Raw genomic sequence first — 5,817 nt, forward strand, 5'->3', positions numbered from 1 at the left:
CAATTCAGGAATGTGGAGAGTTCACAAGATTAAGAAGCCAAATCCATACATCCACTAGTAGCAGCCATTTTGGGGAAAGAAAGCACAGGCCAGCAATTGAGCAAAAATATTTATTCAGTCTGTACATCTACACTGCCAACACTTGAGCCCATGATCTCATCCACAGACCAAAGGCCAATTTTCTTTTTTTTTTCCTCTTTAAAAAAAAAAAGGGGGGTTGCTGAATATGGTAGAGCTTAATGGCAAGTTGATGGCACAGGAGACTCCAAAGTAATCCATCCTGTAAATGGTCAAGTCCTGGAATCAGAAAATTCATGAACCATTTAAATTCAGTTCCAAGTTTTAGCACCCACACAAGCCATAAACCCATGAAGGTGGGCAAAACTGCACTAGCTGGGTTCTCCAATGGTTAGACTTTACCTCAGTTGCTAATGCCCCTTCGTTTCAGGATATTCAATGCCTGAACCATCATACTTATTCAAGGGTGGCTCCATGTGACACGGCCTCCCATAACCTATAGAGATTCAGCCACAACATGGGGAACTAATGTAATGTAGTCATGCCACAAGGAGAGCAAGCTCCACTAATCAAAAAGAACACCACAGCCATAAGCAGTCAACTAAGCAAACCAGCCCTACTGATTTATCTGCTGTTGCATTACAAAAAATACTCAGGTGCAGTCAAACCTCCCAACTGTCTGGCAGTTCGTGACAGCAGCTGGTCTGCGTCATTTTGCTGCTGTTGCTCACGCCGAGAAGCGGACGCTACAAACAAGAGGTTTTCTTAAGCTGCGATTGTACAACACATCCTCAATGGAGACGGAAAATCAAACTGGACAGAAAAGTCAACTTACCGACACAAAGGACGACGAGCAGCACGCTGAAAACAAAGAGTCTTACCACACCCATAATACTACTCTACCAAATACAAAACGACCATATACTGTTTAGAAGCGTGGACGGGCTTTAAATAGCGGAACCAGACCAGGACCAGACGCCCATGTCAGGTGGCCTTCATTAAGGTTAAATCATTGCGCATGCCAAACCGCTAATCTGCGCGTCGTCTTACGAGCTCGTTGGAGAACTGACTGGAAATCAGTGGAATTGTACAGCGAAGGCGACTCGAATAATGACGTAATGACGCCGTTTCGTATATTTTCCGCTCAGCGCTGAGATTTGAGAGCTCGCCTCTATGTGTCTGTTCACATAGTTGGGCAGTTGGTGTGGTTACAACTTAAGGAGCTGGTGCTTTTGCAGTAGGAACGAGCTACATTTATCAACCTTTTATATTAAGTAGACGTATTTCTAATGTACCATGATGCCATTCACAAATGTTTCTGTACTATAAGTAGTTTTGGTCGGAATTTTACATCCAGTCATCATGGGCAGGAATGTAATGGCAATATTATGCTTTCAATGATTAATTTGAACCGTTCTGTTTCTGGGGTACAATGAATGTACAACATGTATATTGAATTAAAGCATTTGGTGGACAAGTGTTAATCTTTTGGAGTAGCCTTGCACATATATGTTTAAACATGGAGAATTTTGTATGTACACTGCTGCTTAGCAAGCATGTATTCCAAGGTCAGTGTGTACATGGACGTTTGTCCTGCATGCTGCATCCATGCCGATGTAACCTCTCTCTCTGAGGCTCTCCGAGGCTCTGCGCTGTGTTGGATTGGATGAAGGACACCAGCGAAAGCAGAAGTATGGTGCGTCAGCTGGTGGCGCTGTTTTTATTGTTCAACTTCTCTCTCTGGGCTTGCGACAGGCAAAGGTTTCTTTTAAAAAATAAAACTAACAATTCAAACAGCTCAGTTTCTTAATGCCGCTGATAAAGTTACAGACAGTATTATTCTCTTCATTTCACTTCTCAATTTACTTGCACTAGACAGCGCGCATAAAACTAAAATTCACACAAAACAAAACTTGGGACGAATTCTAACCTTTTTACATTTTCCCAAATAATATTTTCAAAGAAATAAAATACAAAAGCAGCCCTTTTGAGGTTGTGACTACAGTACATGAACACAGCCAATACTGCAAAACCCATATCCAGCTTAGCTAGTTAGATTAGCAACTCAAAGTTAAGGGATCACAAGAATAAATGAAAAATAATTATTCATTCCCACCAAACAAATCCCATAGGGGTTAACTCCACCTTACACCAACATCACCAATCCATCAGGCACAAAAGGCCACTTATGCTTATAGGCGCCATTTCCTAATGGCAAGGTAGCATATGACAAATATCTTGCATACATCTTGACATCTATAACTTTGGTTACGTGCATCCTCTCTTTTTGCGGTTTGGCATTCTCAATGATTTAACATTCATTGCTGTAATGAAGGCCAGGTGACATGGGCGTCTGGTCCTGGTTTGGTTCCGGTATTTAAAGCCCGTCCACGCATCCAAATAGTATATTTCTTTCTTTTCCACCCTCTGACATGCAGGTCTCCAGACGTATCTCAGCATGCTTGACTGACATCGCGTTATGGATGACAGCACCACTTGAAGCTCAACCCCAGTAAAACTGAGCTTCTGTTCATCCCAGGTACTCCCAACCCTTACCATGACCTCACTGTTTCCTTTGAGAACTCCCTGGTATCACCATCCAAAGTTGCCCATAGCCTGGGCATAACTTTGGACAACCAGTTGTCATTCTCAACTCATTTTTCTAATCTAACCTGGTCTTGCAGATTCCTCCTTTGTAACATACGAAGGATTCGACCCTTTCTCTCGCCGGAAGCTACCCAGGTGTTTGTGCATTCTCTTGTGATCTCAAAGCTAGACTACTGCAACTCGCTACTTGCTGGTCTTCCTCTACAAGCCATCAAACCTCTACAACTTGTCCAGAATGCAGCAGCACAACTGGTCTTCAATCTTCCAAAGTGCACACATGCTACTCCACTGCTACGCTCCCTTCATTGGCTTCCTGTAGCTGCATGCATCAAATTTAAAACCTTGATGCTTGCCTACGAAGCCAAAAATGGACCAGCCCCTTCATACATGAGGTCAATGGTCAAAGCCCATTCCATACCTAGAGTACTTCGAACCTCGAGTACTTTGAACCTCAAGTACAGCTCAGCTTGAAATACCTTGCTTCAGGTCTCATGGACTACAAGCATCGAGACTATTTTCTGTCCTGCTCCAAGATGGTGGAATGAAATCTCACTTGCTGTCTGGACAGCAGAGTCCCTTGCAGTCTTCAAATGCAGACTGAAGACCATCTATCACTTGACCCACCCATCATTGCAGAATATTTAAAGGACAACTGACACTGCTCCCATATTGACTGACTAAATTAATACTTATTGTAGGGTATTGTTTATGTTGTTTAACAAATTCTAGCACTTATTATTTATAGCACTTATCATTGTTTAATAGACCTTATGTATTTTGTACTTCTAGTCATCAGCAGTGATCCCTGTATTTCTACAGTATTCTAGTTCATTGGTATTTTGGACTCTAACCTACTGTACTGTACACTTTTGTAATTCGCTCAGGATAAGAGCATCTGCTAAATGCCGTAAATGTAAATGGTCGTTTTGTATTTGGTAGGGTAGTATAATGGGTGTAGTAAGACTCTGTTTTCAGCGTGCTGCTCGTAGTCCTTTGTGTCGGTAAGTTGACTTTTCGGTCCCATTTGATTTTGCGTCTATATTGAGGATGTGTTGTACAATCACATCTTAAGAAAACCTCTGTTGTTTGTAGCATCCGCTTCTCCGCATGAGCAACAGGAGCAAAATGATGCAGACCAGCTGCTGTCACAAATGGCCAGACACCATGAAGGTCTGATTGCACCATACATGTGCTCTTCTCTAACACAACAGAATTCATATTATTATGGCTGGTTTGCTTAGAGGTTCCCTCTGATTAGGGATCAGTGTAGCTTGTTCTCCCTGTGGTATGACTACATTAGACCTCCATATTGCGGCTGAATCTGTTTGTCATAATGGAAGTCCACATCACATGGTGCCACCCTTTGATGAGGATGATGGTTCAGGCATCGAACATCCTGAAATGAAGGAAGGTCATTAGAAACTGAGAGGTAAAGTCTAACCACTGGAGAACCCATGTAGTAGTTTTTCTTGCTTCAACTTGCTCAGTTGTCCACTTTCATGGGATTTGTCATGGCTTGGGTCAACACTAAACTGTTCTTTCCAAATGTGAATTATTCATGCACCCTTCAATTTTTAGACTTCTAGACACTTTGCAGTGTCTGGTGGATGAGGTTCTCAGCTGTTTCTTGTGCAGTCCCCTTGCTACTATCTTCAGCACCGTCTGCATTGTCCCTGAGCCCTCCATGAGATTGTAGGCTTAAGCACTTCACCTCCTCCCAAGTAGCTCCTGAATAAATGTTCTTCAGAAACTGCTGTTTGTGCTTTCTTTCCCCAGTGAGACAAACTTGCTAACTACAGCTGGTGTACTAAACTTGTCCAAGTGTTGGCTTGGTCTGCTTGGCAAATTTTCTGGATTAGAATAAGGTGGTAAAGGCATTTAATGCATCACTGGTCTCCTATAGGGGTTCCCAGGCTTAATCCAGAGGAATGGTAACTAGGCTCTGTAGGTCAAGTGGCTGATCTCAGTTTCAGGTGACGTTGATCTGTTGATCACCTGACAGGAAATTGTGGGTCTCGTAATGCAGGTCAAATTGGCCAAGGTAACTCCTTTCAAATGTTTTGTTGCAGTGTAAAAAAAAACAAAAAACAAAAACTTGCTGTGGCTTATTGTAAGTAAAGGCTGCTGGCTTGGCTGCTTCAGTATTTACCCTTCGTCTTAAACAGAGTATGAGTGGCGTGGCTAACATCTCTACTCCTTGATAAAAGCGTTCTGTGATCACTCCACTCTGTTGTCTGTATTATTCCTCTACCTTAATGAGTTTAGCTTAAAGAGATGAAGGAAATGCACAGAAGAAAGGGGTCATGTCTTACTAAGATGGAGGAGAACTACCAGCAGGCTGCAGAAATCTTTATTTAATGCATAATGCAGAGACATGTCCCTGTAGATGGAAAACTGACACGTTTTTGAGACTTGTCTTGTTTACCAATAATTCCTTTATGGTAGTGATTGACCTCATCATAAATGTGTTCACTGTTAGCAGGTTTAATGAAGGAGGAGGTTTTTGTGTTTTTGTGTTTTTTTGTGGTCACTATGAAGGGGGAAAAACCCCCCAGAGAACTCCAAGTTTGTAAAAATGTACACTGTGATTTCTTTGTCATCACATGTAGCACTGGAGCAGACTTGGAACATGAGAAAACAATAATGCTCCAAATTCAAGAAAATCTGCTTTTTGCTCCAGTGTGTCTGAGGAAAGTGGTTTCTGTGGGAGAGATACTCACTTTGGTATGTACTTTTAAAACGGTAAAATACTAAATGAAACTGGGGGAGGAAACAGAAAAGCATAACAGGTCCCCTTTTAGGATATGGCATGTAGGAAATGTAAATCATAAGTCATTTGGGGACGCCATAAAATGCTTCTTCAGTCAATCAGGAGAAAAGTTTTCCATGACCATTGCAAAGCCAATGTAAGCAGTCCACTCAGTTCAAAGGGCTGCTGATCTTACACACATGCTCAGAGCCTCACAGATGAAACTCTGAGTCAAGCACTATGGGTGGTTATTTCTGTAAAGATCACGTGCCATTCTGTACACTTTTTATATATATTGCAAGTTCCTAAAATAATTGTAGTGTTAAAATCATCTTAAATGATGAGCTACCATTTAAAGTTTATCTTTTACTATCCTGCTGTTCACAGTAGTGATTATCAGTGTATACAAAACACTTTGGTTAAGCTGTGTTTATGGCCAATAC

At 41.8% G+C, this 5,817-nt stretch overlaps 1 protein-coding gene and 1 long non-coding RNA gene across 3 annotated transcripts in view; both read right to left on the reverse strand.

Annotated features, from left to right (window-relative positions):
* Window positions 1-96: 96 nt before the first annotated feature.
* Window positions 97-1,102, reverse strand: LOC113589289 (uncharacterized). The gene is made up of 4 exons (XR_003411950.3): window positions 854-1,102; window positions 687-764; window positions 421-514; window positions 97-297 (listed from the first exon to the last, which is right to left on the reverse strand). It is a non-coding gene; the product is annotated as an uncharacterized LOC113589289 (long non-coding RNA).
* Window positions 1,103-5,814: 4,712 nt separating this feature from the next.
* prtfdc1a (phosphoribosyl transferase domain containing 1a) overlaps window positions 5,815-5,817 on the reverse strand; it is a 7,536-nt gene continuing 7,533 nt past the window's right edge. For both annotated transcript variants that reach the window (XM_081696017.1, XM_027028875.3), the window contains one exon: window positions 5,815-5,817. This exon is cut by the window's right edge and continues 270 nt beyond it. The gene's annotated coding sequence lies outside the window, so the exon portion shown is untranslated.

This window comes from Electrophorus electricus, chromosome 14, assembly GCF_041902795.1.
Source record: "Electrophorus electricus isolate QZ-2024a chromosome 14, ASM4190279v1, whole genome shotgun sequence".
Classification (NCBI taxonomy): domain Eukaryota; kingdom Metazoa; phylum Chordata; class Actinopteri; order Gymnotiformes; family Gymnotidae; genus Electrophorus; species Electrophorus electricus.